Here is a 15,620-nt window from a genome sequence, read left to right as displayed (position 1 = left end):
AAGGGGGAAAGAATATACAACGGAGAAAAAACAGCTTCTTCAATAAATGGTGCTGGGAAAACTGGACAGCTACATGAAAAGGATGAAATTAGAAGACTCTCTAGCATCATACCCGAAAAAAACCTCAAAATGGATTAAACGTAAGCCCAGACACTATAAAACTCTTAGAGGAAAACATAGGCAAAACACTATGACGTAAATCACAGCCAGATTCTTTTTGACTTACCTCCTAGAGAAATGGAAATAAAAACAAAAATAAATAAATAGGACCTAATGAAACTTCAAAGCTTTTGCACAACAAAGGAAACCATAAGCAAGATGAAAAGACAACTCTCAGAATGGGAGAAAATATTTGCAAACGAAGCAACTGACAAAGGACTAATCTCCAAAATATACAAACAGCTCACACAGCTCAATATCAATAAAACAAACAACCCAATCCAAAAATGGCCAGAAGACCTAACTAGACAGTTCTCCAAAGAAGATACACAGATTGCCAACAAACACTTGAAAGGATGTTCAAAATGACTAGTCATTAGAGAAATGCAAATCAAAACCACAATGAGGTATCACCTCACACAGGTCAGTATGGCCATCATCAAAAAATCTACAAACAGTAAATGCTTCAGAGTGTGTGGAGAAAAGCGAATCCTCTTGCACTGTTGGTGGGAATATAAATTGATACAGCCACTATGGAGAACAATATGGAGGTTCCTTCAAAAAACAAAATTAGAATTACCATATGACCCAGCAATCCCACTACTGGGCATATACCTTGAGAAAACCATAATTCAAAAAGAGTCATGTACCACAATGTTAATTGCAGCACTATTTACAATAGCCAGGACATGGAAACAACTGAAGTGTCCATCGACAGATGTATGGATAAAGAAGATATGGCAGATATATATAATGTAATATTACTCAGCCATAAAAAGAAACACAATTGAGTTATTTGTAATGGGGTGGATGGACCTAGAGTCTGTCATACAGAGTGAAATAAGTCCGAAAGAGAAAAACAAATACTGTATGCTAACACAGATATATGGAATCTAAAGAAAAAAATGGTTCTGAAGAACCTTGGTGCAGGACAGGAATAAAGACTCAGATGTAGAGAATGGACTTGAGGACACGGGGAGGGGAAAGGGGAATCTGGGACGAAGTGAGAGAGTGGCATGGACATATACAGTATACCAAATGTAAAATAGGTAGTTAGTGGGAAGCAGCCACCTAGCACAGGAAGATCAGCTCGTGCTTTGTGACCATATAGAGAGGTCGGATAGGGAGGATGGGATAGGGAGCATGGGAGGGAGATGCAAGAGGGAGGGGATACGGGGATATATGCATACGTATAGCTGATTCACTTTGTTATACAGCAGCCACTAACACAGCAATGTAAAGCAATTATACTCCAATAAAGATGTTAAAAAAAAAAAGGAGTTCAAAAATAGGTCCATGTTTGTATTCAAATTTGGAAGCTTAGCATATTCAACGCATTTTGTTAATACACCCTAATATCCATTTGGAAAAATAAAATACTTGCATATATATATATATATATATATATATATATATATATATATGTAATTCCAGATACTTTAAATGTGTAATTATTTAAATGCTCTAAAATCCATATATATATATTTATATTTATGTAAAATATATAAATATCTCCTGCAAATCAATTCAGAAAAAGACAAACAAGAAAGGAGAAAAACAGTGAGAAAAGAAGCAGGTAATTCATAAAAGAACTAAAATCTTTTGTAAACATAGGCATATATTCCCAATCTCTCTACTGATAATAGAAATGCAAGTTAAAAACAGATAAAATTTTTCTCCTATCAAAGTGAGAAAATTTTAAATCGTAATAATATTTAGTATTAGCTAAGGTGTGAGGAAAGCAGTGCTATTAATATTTTGATCAAAATGCAAAATGATATGATCTTTTTAAGGGCAATTTGACAATAACCAATCAGTATTTTTAAGAAACATTATGTTCTACTGAGCAAAGCCAATTCTATGACTTTATCCTACTCAGACCAAGTATGCAGTGACAAATTTGCAAGGATTTTTATTGTGTTTTTTTGTCCCTGTTACAAAATGGAGACAATCTAAATGTCCACTAATATGACAATTATGAAATCAAATATCATAGGCACAAAAGATGGCATACTATGCAGCTCTTTGAAAAGAAAGAAGTGAAATTTAATGCAGTGAAACAGAAAGTATATTAATTGTATATATATATATATATTTTTTAAGTATAGAAGAAAATTTTAGAACAGTGTGTGGAGTTGAATTCCATTTTCAGGTTGAAGACACACACAAAAATCCAGAAACACACACTCACAAACTTACACCTATAAACAAGCCTGGACAAATATACCACATTTGATAAGTGGGAGTTGGAAGGGAGACATGAAGAGGGGGCTTTCACTTATTACATAATGGAATGTAGCGTATAGTTTTAATTAATGAACCAATGAAGTAAATTTTCCTAATTTTAAATCTAGTGAAAGTAAATGTTTGGATGTGTTAGAACTAAAATCCATATCTTCATAAAAACCACATGATTGTTTTTATTTTTTTCCCATGAGGTACATTTTTCATAAAGTAAAATGTATTGACCTTAAATGTTCAATTCAAAGAGTTTTGTTTTTTTTTTTTTTTTTTGTGGTACGCGGGCCTCTCACTGCTGTGGCCTCTCCCGTTGCAGAGCACAGGCTCCGGACGCGCAGGCTCAGTGGCCATGGCTCACGGGCCCAGCCGCTCCGCGGCACATGGGATCTTCCCGGACCGGGGCACGAACCCGCGTCCCCTGCATCGGCAGGTGGACTCTCAACCACTGCGCCACCAGGGAAGCCCCTTTCAAAGAGTTTTGACTAAGGAATACAAGCATGTAACAAATTCACTAATCAAGATATAGAATATTTTCTATCACCCCAGGAAATCTCAGCATGCTCACTTATAGTCAGTTCTCACAAAATTCAGAATTTCTCCTGGAAAACCTCTATTCTGAATTTATTGTCAGAGGTCAGTTTTGTCTGTTCCTGAACTTCATATAAATGGAACAATGCAGTATATACTCTTTGCTGCCTTGTTTATTTCTCCCAACATCATCTCTTCTTGCATGTTGGTCCACGTTGTTTTATTAATATATTATTTGTTTTTATGCTGAGTAATATTGCAATGCGTGAATATGCCACAGTTTGCTTATTTTTTTCTTGTTGAAGAATATGTGTGCTGTTTCCATTGGGGATCTATTGTGAATAACATTGTGATTGACATTCTTATTCAAAGTTTTCTGTGTATATATGTTTTCATTTCTCTTGACTGAGTACCTAGAAATGGAATTGCTGCATTATAACAAATGTATGCTTAATTTCATAAGAAATCAACAAATGGTTTTACAAAGTGACTGTATTGTTTTATACTGCTAACAAAAATTCATGAGTATTCCAGTTGCTCCACATCCTCATCAGTGTTTGAGATTTGTGAAACATTTAAATTTTAGGTACTTAAGTGATTGTATGATGGTATCTCATTATGGCTTAATTTGCATTTCCCTAATAACTATTGATTTTGAACACTTTTCTATGTGTTTATTGCCATTAATATATTTTCTTTGTGAAGTATATACATTGAAGTTTTGTCTAATTTTTATTGTGTTGTCTCTGAATTATTGAATTGTAAGAATTCTATATGTATACTAGATAAAAGATTTTTGTCAGATATGTCTTTTGCAAATATTTTCTCCTACTCTGTGATTTATCCTTGCATTTTTAAAATGGTACTGTTTGAGGAACATAAGTTTATTTTAATTTTAATAAAGTCTTTATCTTTTTATTTTTCACTTTACAGTTAGTATCATTCATTCCTCTATAAAATTCTTTTACTATCTCATGGTGATGAAGATATTCTCTTAGGGGTCCTTCCAGATGCTTTATAGTTTTAGCTTTTATGTTTAGATCTGCAATCCATCTTAAATTAATTTTGTGCATGGTATGAGTTAGAGGTCTGTATTATCAATAGTTTGCTAGAACTGCCAAAGCAAATTACCACAATTGGATATCTTAAAACAACAGAAATTTATTCTCTTAGCATTCTAGAGATGAGAAGTCTGAAATCAAGGTGTCGGTAGGGCCATGCTCTCTTTAACGGCTCTAGTAGAGGATCCCTCCTTGCCTCCTCCTAGCTTCTGGTGGTTACCAACAATCCTTGACACTCCTTGACTGGTAGACATATCACTCCAACCTCTGCCTCCACTGTAACGTGACATTCTCCTAGTATGTCTGTACATTTCCTCCCTTCTTCCTATAAGAACACCGGTCATAATGGATTTAGGGCCCACCTTAATCCAATCCTAGTTTAGTATGACCTCATCTTAACTAATTACATCTACAAAGATTGAGTCCTAAATAAGGTCACATTCGAAGGTTCAGAGTAAACATGAATTGTTGGGGGACATGATTCACTCAATGGGTATGAAGTACTATGGTATGCCAGGCATGATCCATATATGCATCCTGTCAGCCAGAGGAGCAGAATACCGTTTTTGACAGTCTGGAGTAGGATTAGTCCCCCACAAGAAGTGGGGATGGCAAAAGGCAATACACGTCCATTATTTCTTCATCTAAAAATATTTTCCTTTATAGGCTAATTTTTTAAAACTATTTAAGTCCTAGGAGATAATGTATACAAGGTTTAACATGGAAAATTACAAACTAAGGTAATTAACTTTTAATCTGTAACAGGCTGGTATCACATCTGCTCTTGACTTACTCCCCAACTACCATACAACATGGTTTCTGCCATTTCCTATAATTTCATGACTCCTCTCAATACTATTGAACAAAGGTGTTATATAAACTGGTAATTTGGCCAATTTAGATCATAACACATTCATTAATCCCTAGCTGAATATACAACCAGAATTAATATGGGGTTCCTTTGGAACTCTGGATTTCTTAGTCAACCTTTAGGAGTTTTTAAGTTTTAGTTCCTGGTGAACCCTTGATTTTTGCAGCAGATATCCTACCAAGAAAATGAAAATACCAGTAACTCGTGAATTTGGATAGTAGAGCCAAGGGTATCGTCATGTTAAAGTTAAACTGTCACATATGTTTTACGGTTATTTTACCAGCATAATTTTTAGAATACTCTCCCAATTTAGTCCAATGATATAAGGTCAATTCAACAAGTATTCACTGAGTCCAAACCTTTATTGTTCGGTGGAAGATATAAGAAAGGTTTGAAACAAGGCCTTTCCTTCAGGGAGATTATTATATTGCCTTTTGACATCAAACTGAAAGAAGGTTGTAATATCTGATTAATGCTTATGAAATGGGTTTCTATTATAGAAATAAATATGGGGAACTAATTTTATCAATATTAACACACTCTAATTCGGGTTAACTAATTTTAACCCAAATATTCAAAACATCACTGACGTCACAATAAAAACCATGCAGCTTATTAAGTTACTAAATAATGCCAATGTAGTTTTATAAATAAACACATTTTTTTTTTTGCGGTACTCGGGCCTCTCACTGTTGTGGCCTCTCCCGTTGAGGAGCACAGGCTCCGGACATGCAGGCTCAGCGGCCATGGCTCACGGGCCCAGCCGCTCCGCGACATTTGGGATCCTCCCAGACCGGGGCATGAACCCACACCCCCTGCATCAGCAGGTGGACTCTCAACCGCTGCACCACCAGGGAGGCCCAAACACATTGATTTTTTAAAACATCTATAAAACACAGACATATAACTTAAGAAAAAAACAAAAACAAAACTGTGTTCAGAAAATAAGAGGTATGCAGGATTCTGCAGAATAGTGTGGATACTCAAGAATGCTGCACTGCCAACAACTCTGATTAAAATGTCAAGTGTTAAATGGGTGTAATCAGTCTTGTTTTTTTTTTCTTTCTTCTAGTTGATTTGTGTTTGGCTGAGGGCAATCATTGTGTGTATGTATGTGCGTGTCTCCACCGCTCTTTATTTTCTGTCAGAAAAGAATGAGCATTCAATCCCTAAATTCTACCTAAATGTCACAAAATGAACAAAGAAACCTACCAATGGGAAAGTTAAGCATTCTTACCTGTTGCCTGTAATTTTTTAGGAATAAATCTTCTAATCAGTCATGCTTTACAACTCTCTGCAGAGTACATAATAATTACCTAGGAGATTATTTTTTAAATGCAAAATCCTGGGAAATAACCTCCTCTCCTCCATCCTGATTCAGATATGAAGAGCTGAAGTAAGATTATAAATGTGAAGTAAGTAAGGCCTAGAAGTATGCATTTTAAAGAAGCTCTTCAGGTGATCCTAATGCTAGATGTATTGGACTACACTTGAATATACAGTGCTCTAGAGTGATTAGGTAATTACAGTCTGGTGAAAGGAATAACTGAAGTCATTTATTCCTTCTTTCAGTCAGCAGACATAGCAGATACTTTGTTGGCCATTCAGGAAATAAGGACAAGTTAGACAATGTCCTCAAGGAATTTTCATTCTAATAATGAAACTACCTTAAGTGCTGTCAGTTATTATGGTTTCTGTAGCTCCTCTCTCTGAATATGATATTCAATAATAATGTTTATTTCACTCGTTAAATACTTTATTTAAGGTAGAAGACATAGAAGACAAATGTTTCTAGCATGCTAAAGAAATCTGACCCCACACTGTTTCAAAAGATCATTTTATATAAACCCTATTTATCCAATTATAACTAACTCAGGCATCCCTAAATAACTCTCTGCATACAGACCAAAAAAAAAATGATGTTTTTATAAATGGAAAAAAAATCGTATATTAAAAACAATGCTGAGATGAATATAAATATACAAAATACACATATATTTGAATACACAGATGGCTGGGCTTTTCTTTTTGAGAAGAGAAAAGAGTCAAACTTGGTATGTAGAGGCAACCCAGTCCCAGAGCAGAGCCCAGGTGGTGTGGTAGAACCCATTTTGGTGCTTCCTCAAGCAGCTCCCCAGAAGCAGCCCAGATTTCTAACAGAAATCACTCCACCACAGCTCATGCCCGGATACAGGCAGAGTGATTATACAGGCCTCACACACCCTGTGAAACAGTTCCACAACAGGGCAGGAGCAGCAGAGGCTGGGGACAGTGATCAACTGTGAGAGACAAAGGGGTCTTTCCCCCAGGGCAGGGCAGAGAGAGGTCTTCCCTAGGAGCTGCCAGGTTTCCTGCAATTGCAGGACTGGGCCTGCACAGTCCAGGCTACAGCATAGCACTGGATTTGGGGCAGCCATGAATGGGGTAAAGAATTGACTGTGGGACACAGAGGTGACTCAGTCCCGAGGGGGAGCCTGTGTGGGACAGTGGCAGCCATTGTTCGCACTTACTCAAGCACTGCCTCAGAAGCCACCAAAATCTCTGATGGCAGCGGCTATGCTGCAGCTAACCTCCTGACAAATGCCAAGAGTCCATGCAGGCCCCAGCCAGCCCAGCAGAGCGGCTCCTCAACAGGGCAAGGTGGCATAGACAGGGAGCAGTGATCAGCAAAGATGCCAGTGTGGGGAGATGGAAAAACACACACTTAAAGGGAACAGAGACAGCTTAAGCCTGACCTACAGGGCTTCTGCGCCAGCAACTTGGGATCAGACTCTCCCCTGACAGGGTGGTGATGGCCACTGAGCAGAGAGGAAGTCTCACCTCACATCCAGTATGGCTGCTAGCCCCTTCATCCCCTGCCCCATCTGCTACCAAGGTAATAGCTGCCAGTACACTCTGAGGAAAGATGTGACTTGCATCCACATTAAATTCAGCTCTCCCACCAAAGGGATCGGGCATACACAGTCTGCATAGGGACGCTCCCACATAAGAACGCAACTTCAAGACCACAATAGGTAACTGTATCACTCAAATTCATAGAGGCAGAGAAAGTTAAGCAAAATGAAACAGCAGAAGAACTACTCTCAATTGAAAGAATAAGACAAAACCCCTGAAAAAATAAACAGAAATAAGCAATTTACCAGATAAAGAATTCAAAACACTGATAATAAAAATATTAACTGAATTAAGGCAAAGAATTGACCTAAAAACACTGATCATTTTAAGAAGGAACTAGAAAATATAAAAAAAGACCCAATCAGAAATGAATAATTCAATAGCTGAAATTAAAAAACACATTAGAAGAAATAAATAGAAGACTAAGTGACCTACAAGAAAGAATAAGCGGACTGGATAATGGAAATCACCAAATCAGAACAGCAGAAAGAAAACCAAATCTTTAAAAAAATGAAAGCAGTTTAAGAGATTTTTGAAATAACATAAGTGTTCAAACATTTGCATTAAAGTGGTTCCAGAAGGAGTAGAGAGAGAAAGACGGGGATCAAAAATATATTTGAAGTAATTATGGCTGAAAACTTCCCAAATCTGAAGAAGGAAACAGATATGCAGGTACAGGAAGCACAAAAGATCCCAAACAAGATGAACCCAAACAGACCCACACAAGACATATCATAACTAAAATGGTAAAAGTTAAATGTAATGAGAGAATCTAAAGGCATCAAGAGAAAAGCAAAGAGTCACATAAAAGGGAACCTCCATAAGGCTATCAGCTGACTTCTCTGCAGAAACTTTCCAGGCCAGAAGGAAGCAGCATGATATATTCAAACTGCTGAAAGAGAAAAGCCTGCAACCTAGGTTAACAAGGGGTTAATATTCAAAATATATAAAGAGCTCATACAACTCAGTATCAAAAAAACAAACAACCTAATCAAAAAATGGGCAGAAGACCTTAATAGACATTTCTCCAAAGAAGACATACAGATGACTACCAGGCACATGAAAGGATGCTCAGCATCACTAATTATTAGAGAAATGCAAATCAAAACCACAATGAAATATCGCCTTACATCTGTCAGAATGGCTATCATCAAAAAGTCTACAAATAACAGGTGTTAGAGAGGATGCAGAGAAAAGGGAACCCTTGTACACTGTTGGCAGAAATGTAAATTGCTGTAGCCACTATGGAAAACATTATGGAGGTCCCTCAAAAAACTAAAAATAGAACTACCATAAGATCCAGACTTTCTACTTCTGACTACATATCCGGAAAAGACAGAAACACTCATTTGAAAAGATACATGCAACTCAGTGTTCACAGCAGCAGTATTTATGATAACCAAGATATGGAAGCAACCCAAGTGCTTATCAATAGACATATAAATAAAGAAGTGGTATATATATCCAATGGAATATTACTCAGTCATAAAAAATAATGAAATTCTTTCATTTTCAGCAACAAGTATTAACCTAGAGAACGCTATGCTTTGTAAAATAAGTCAAAGAAAGACAAATACTGTATATTACTTATATATGGAATCTAAAAAATATATACCAATGAATGTACATGTAAAGCACAAACAGCCTCACAGATGTAGAAAACAACTAGTAGTTACCAAAGGGGAGTGGGATAGGGGAGGGGCAAATTAGGGGTATGGGATTAAGAGATGCAAACTACTATGTAGAAAATAGATAAGCAACAAAGATATATTGTACAGCACAGGGGATTATATCCATTATCTTGTAATAACTTTTAATGGAGTGTAATCTCTAAAGATACGGAATCACTATGCTATATAGCTCAAAGTCATAAAATATTGTAAATAAACTATACTGCAGTAAAAAAATTAAGTTGACGTGGGCTTCCCTGGTAGCGCAGTGGTTGAGAGTCCGCCTGCCGATGCAGGGGACATGGGTTCGTGCCCCGGTCGGGGAAGATCCCACATGCCGTGTAGCGGCTGGGCCCGTGAGCCATGGCCGCTGAGCCTGCGCGTCCGGAGCCTGTCCTCCACAACGGGAGAGGCCACAACAGTGAGAGGCCCGCGTACCAGAAAAAAAAAAAAATTGATGTGAAACTTAACAGTCCAGTTATATATATGTTTTTAACATATATATAACGTATATTATATATATTAGGCTGGCCAAAAGTTTGTTCGGGTTTTTGTAAGGTCATATGGGAAAACCCAAACGAACTTTTTGTCCAACCCAATAATATGTATTATGTAACATATATCATATATACACATATATAAAAATTAAAATATCACTAAGATAAACACTAATTAACATCCTCTGCAACTAGGGTACCAATCATTGGAATAGGTAAAACAAATGAAGTTAGTCAAGGTGTAACAACCATATAAAGATATGTTTGGAGTGCTTTGAAATGGAAATATATTTGTTGCTATGTATGAATCAAAACATTTTCAACTATGCAAGTATATTCTTATTCAGAGACTCTTTTCAGTCCAATGATATAAGATAAACTCAGCAAGTACTTACCAAGTTTCAATATTTATTATATTATGAAAAGTTATGATAGACTTATGAATCAAGGCCTTTCCATCAGAGAAATTACTATAATTCCTTATGGCACAGTTAAAATGTATATGCAAGTTGATAATTGAGGCAATGAGACTAGATGAAATAAACCAGGAAGAAAATGTGGGCCCTGTATTTCAGAAACAGGTAAAAGAAGATGAACTAGTGAAGAAAAGTATATCTCAGTTATAGTATGTGCTATCAGACTAACGTCTTTGTGTCTGACTTCTTAGATTCAGATAAATGAATTATTCCAGATACAGTTATTTTTTTCCTGTTGCTTATTTATTCAATAGCTCATTCATTTAATAGATATTTTTTGAGTGTCTACCGCTTGCCTGGTATTGGTAACACAGCAGCAAATAAAACCTGTGAAATATGTGCCCTCATGGAGATTACATTTTATTAGGGGAGGACAGATAATAAGCAAATATATAATATGTCAGGTGGTGATGAATGAATGTTAAAAGGAAAACAATGTTATTTTATATAGGAAGGACAGGAAATTCATCTCTGAGGTGACGTGTGTAAAGACCGGCATGGAGTGAGGGGGAAAGCCATCTTGGGGGATATGGATATAAAATGGAAAAGTTCTGAGGTATGAACATGCCTGGTGTATTTCAGAAAGACAAGATAGTTCAGAAAAGTAATGGAGATGACAGCCAGATCACAGAGGGATTTGAAGAAAAAGAGGAGTTCCAGACAGCTGCAGAGTTTTAGCCTGGGCAATGGTATAGCAGAATTACCATTTACTGAGAAGAAGGAGAGATTGAGTGTACTTTTATAGGGGAGAACTCAAGAATTCATTTGGGTATGTGCCAAATTTGAGATGCCTATCACACATTCCAAGTAGAAATATTAAATCAATAGTTGAATAAAAGTCTGAATTTCAGAGGATAGATAGGGCTGAAGGTAAAAATGTGTGTATCATTAACATATAGTTGGTATTTAAAGTCATATGCTGGATGAAATAACATAAGAAATGAATGTAGACGGAGAAGAGAGAAGGTTCAATGTCTCAACCCTAGGACACTCCAATATTTATGGGTCAGAAAGACAAGACAATCCAGTGAGGCAGGAAGATAACTATTTGTGTTCATGAGGCCAAAGGAGACAAGTATTTCAAGAAGAGAGGGCTCAACCTGGTCAAATGCTGCTGTAAGTCTGAATAAGATGAAGACCAAAAAAAGACTTCGATTAGGCAACATGGAGGTTATTAGTGACTATGAGGACAGTAGTTTCAGAGAAAACCTGTTTGAAACAAAGTCAAGTGAGACTGTGCAAGAAAGGTAAAGACAGCACATATAGAGACAACTCTTTCTAGGAGCTTTGCTGTAAAGAAAGCAGAAAGATATGGTGGCAGCTGGCTAGAAGGAGATGTGAGGTCAAGGGAGTGCTTTTTAATGTTGAGAGAAATTACAGTGTGTTTGTATGCTGATGGAAATGATTTAATAGAGAAGAAAAAGCAGATGAATCTGCAGAGAGAAGAGACAACTGTAGGAGCTATGTTGTATGTGTAAGTAAAAATGTTGCAATCTAGAAAATAAAAGGAGTAGTTGGCATAGGGTAGGAACATCGATGATCCATAGGACAGGAAGAAAGGCAGGGTGTACAGGTAGAGATATAGGAAGCTTGGTACACCTTATGGTGGAGGACTGTGGAATGCTATTATTTTCTAATTGCTTCCATTGTCTTAGAGAAATAGAAAAGAAGGTCATCAGTGGACAATGAAAAGGGAGGAAGAGATGTGAAATAGTCACCATATAGGAAAGTGGATTATCAAACAAAATATAGTAGAATTGCTGGGTATCTCTAATTTCCCACTTTAGGTGAATGGTCATTAACATAAAAGCAAGGCCGGACCTCATGGTTCTGTAATTTTCTCCACTAAATCTCAGGTGCTCTCTTGTAGGTTGGCATAGAGTTGGTAGAGCTAGATTTATCCAGGGCTGAAGTTTTTCCAGGTAAGCACAATGAAAGACAAAGGGCACAGGCGTTGAGGATATTTGCAAATTAGTGATTGTATTACGTGATACTGTTTTCAAGGGTGAGAATACCTGGGTCCTTGTCTTCTTTCCGGTGAACACCAAAGCAAAACCCGCGGGGGAGGGGGGTCAAAACCACAATGCTAAAGATATTACAATGTGGCCAAGGTTACTAGAAAAGGACCTGAGGGCCCTCCTGCACATGTGTAGTGCTGGGAAAGCTTCTCGAACACAAAAATGTGGAGGCTGCAGTGGGCTGCCTCATCTTTCGCCCAATTAGGGTGCGTCCTTCCCGTTGGTAGTTTATCTCGGAAGGTCAGCTTGAAAATGGCTGCAGCAGGTTAACCCGAGACCTATCTATCTCCTACCTCAATACTAGCTGCTGTAATGGGTAAGAACTAAAAAATCATTTGGCTAGTACAATAGAAGTTTATCTCTCATTCATGGGTGGTCCACAGTAGGTGTCCTTGATCAGTGGAAATGATCTTCCACTAGACTGTATGTCTATGATAGCAGAAAACTTTTTCTTTTTTAACATTGCTCTAATCCCAGATCTTCTGGCAGTGCCTGAACAAGGCAGGTTCTCAATAAACATATGAACCCCTAACTAACTACAGATAGTCTTTATTTTTAGTAAACTAAAGGAAAACAGTCTGGATTTCCAAAAAAGATAAATTACACCATCAACTTTTCCTTTATAACAGGACTTTCCCACATTATTTTTTATCATAAATTTTTCATTGCATACCTCAGAATTTAGATGTGAAGTTTTTATGAACAGGTTCAAAAAACAATGCACTAGGAAATATATATTGAAAAACATCTCAAACCACAGTTCCCAAAGCTAGATCACAGGGCTAATTTTCAAAGTGTTGAGAGTAAGAGAGAAGAGTCAGAAATGGAAGATTAAGAATCTTGCATAATACCTGGCATGTAATTGAACATGAAAAAATAATTTTAAGTTGGCAAAAATAAAATTAGAAATAAAAGCCAATCTGTATGTAAATAAGAAGTTTTATTTGCTTTTGAAGCCATAGCAAGAATTAAATATAAACCCATTGTGAATTTTAAAGCCAGCCAGAGATGAGTCAGTGTTTAGGGGAGAGTGGATACACGGGTATTGGGAAGAAAACATGGATTCCTTGTTCTGGATCCTGCCTTTTTTTTATCAGGATTTTGTCTGCTTATGGGAAGGCACACACCTAGAATTATTTTTAATACAATTACTTACTCCTAATATCTGATGGCAAAGCTTCTGGTTCTCTTTTGTCGGGAGAATAGCAAAGATGGTTAAAGGATCTGATTAAATTGACCATTTCAGTTCCCCTTATCCAGGTGATCTCACACAGATTAAAATGGGATTTATTTCATTGAAGTTTGAAAAATTGTATGTATCAGATAGGTTTATTTGGTTGCAAGCAACAGAAGTAGAAACACCAACAGTAAAGGGAGTGAATATTTATTTTACAGCATATGGAAATAGTGCAGAGACTTGAAGGAAAACCAGGACTTGAAAAGGAAAAAACCTGTGTAGTCTTGAAGATCTAGGTAGCAGTAACTCTTTTTCCTTTTTTAAAAAAATTCTACAAGTTTAAACGTTTAGTGCACTTACATTTTACATAGTAAATGTGGTCACATACTACTCTGCTTTAACAACTACCCTTAATTACTGAAACATTTGTTTGCATTACTTTAACAGGATTTGAACAGTTTATTGCTTACCTCATACGCATCTTTATCACTGAATTATTGTCATGTAAAGATATGGATGTTTGATCTGCAAGATATTTCCCATGAACACTATGTAATGAAACTGAGTGACAACTAAGTGAGCTACCAGTAAAAGACCTAAAACAGAAAGCCACAGAACGATGCTAATTCAAGGCAATGAATGGACAGTGTTTGGAATGCCTTGCGGGAATGTGTCACGGGATTTGAGCTGCTCATTATTTGTGTAACTTCAGAGTCTACATTGCTAAAAAGCTTATCTATCTAAAATATGCGTAACTAGTTGCTTTCCTTTGACTACTATTTAATCACTCCAGCGCTTTTAAAGTGGTACAAAAATCATTGCCAGGGACACTTTCTCATGCAGAAGAACAAGTAGCCACATTATAGCACATTCTATTTTCACAATCAAGCAACCCTTATTCCACGTTATCAAATGCAGTCACAAAGCTGATTGGCTTATACTCTATAGTATTTTGCTCTTTCTCTCAGCACACACTTCAGGCCTTGGGAAAATGTTGTATGTGCTGTCACAGGGAAGGTTTATTGAACTGAGTCATTAACTGTATTCTCAGTTATAGCATTATCAGCCTCAAGTTACATCTTTTCAATTAAAAGTGTTTATATAAATTTCTATGCTGTTTTCTTTCTGTGCTTGTTTTCAAAGCGAAGATTTATGTGGGTGACAAATTTATTATTTCCCTTAAGGGATTCTGTTGATTTACAGCTAAAGATTGAATGCATAAATGTACACTGAGTATCCTGCTTAAGATCATTTTGGAAACCTTATCTGACAGTCACTGAACCCTGAACAACAGATACAGGAAACAGTTACTTCCTGTTCAGTGTACATTCTTAGAGATTTGATCTGCATGATGCCTACCATGATCACTGTGTTATGGAGATTTGCTGCAAACCAATTAGTATCTAAAAAGATATTACCACAATCCCATGAATGGTTTTTGAGTATGACAACAAATTGGATAGCTAGAACCACTTATTTGCTGTTGATAAGTAATTTTATTACTCTAGAAGTTTCATTTTCAAAAGTATAACAAGAGAATTTATTTCAGTCAGGTGTTAAAGCTTAGATAAAGAAGTACATTAATATTTGTTGAAAACCAGATATTGTTTTGAAGAGGTGAGCCTAAGAGAATCTGAAAAGTGCTTTGTCTATGAATTTATTCTGCTGAGGAAGCATCCTGATGCAGCTCCTAAATATAAACCAGGATGATGTTCTCATACTCTAGATCTAAACGGTTCAGTTCCTATTCCTCCTGAGGTTGGCAGATTATAGACTCTTCCCTGCACTGCCTCTCAGTCTGAATTCCATCATGAAAACATATTAATAAACAGCATCTAGGAATAGAAACTAAAGTAAAAATACTCGGACTTTTCCTGTAGCATCATTTACTATCTTTACCTCTCCAATCATCTGAACTTCCCTTGGAAAACTATAGAAGGCACACAAAGAAATTGATCTCTGTGAACCTGAAAGACAGTACCATTTTTCTTTCCTTGCAGTTGGGTCATTAAAAACATGGATAACAA

Source organism: Leucopleurus acutus (genome assembly GCF_964270905.1).
Source record: "Leucopleurus acutus genome assembly, chromosome: X".
NCBI classification, from domain to species: domain Eukaryota; kingdom Metazoa; phylum Chordata; class Mammalia; order Artiodactyla; family Delphinidae; genus Leucopleurus; species Leucopleurus acutus.
This window is presented reverse-complemented; position numbering follows the sequence as displayed.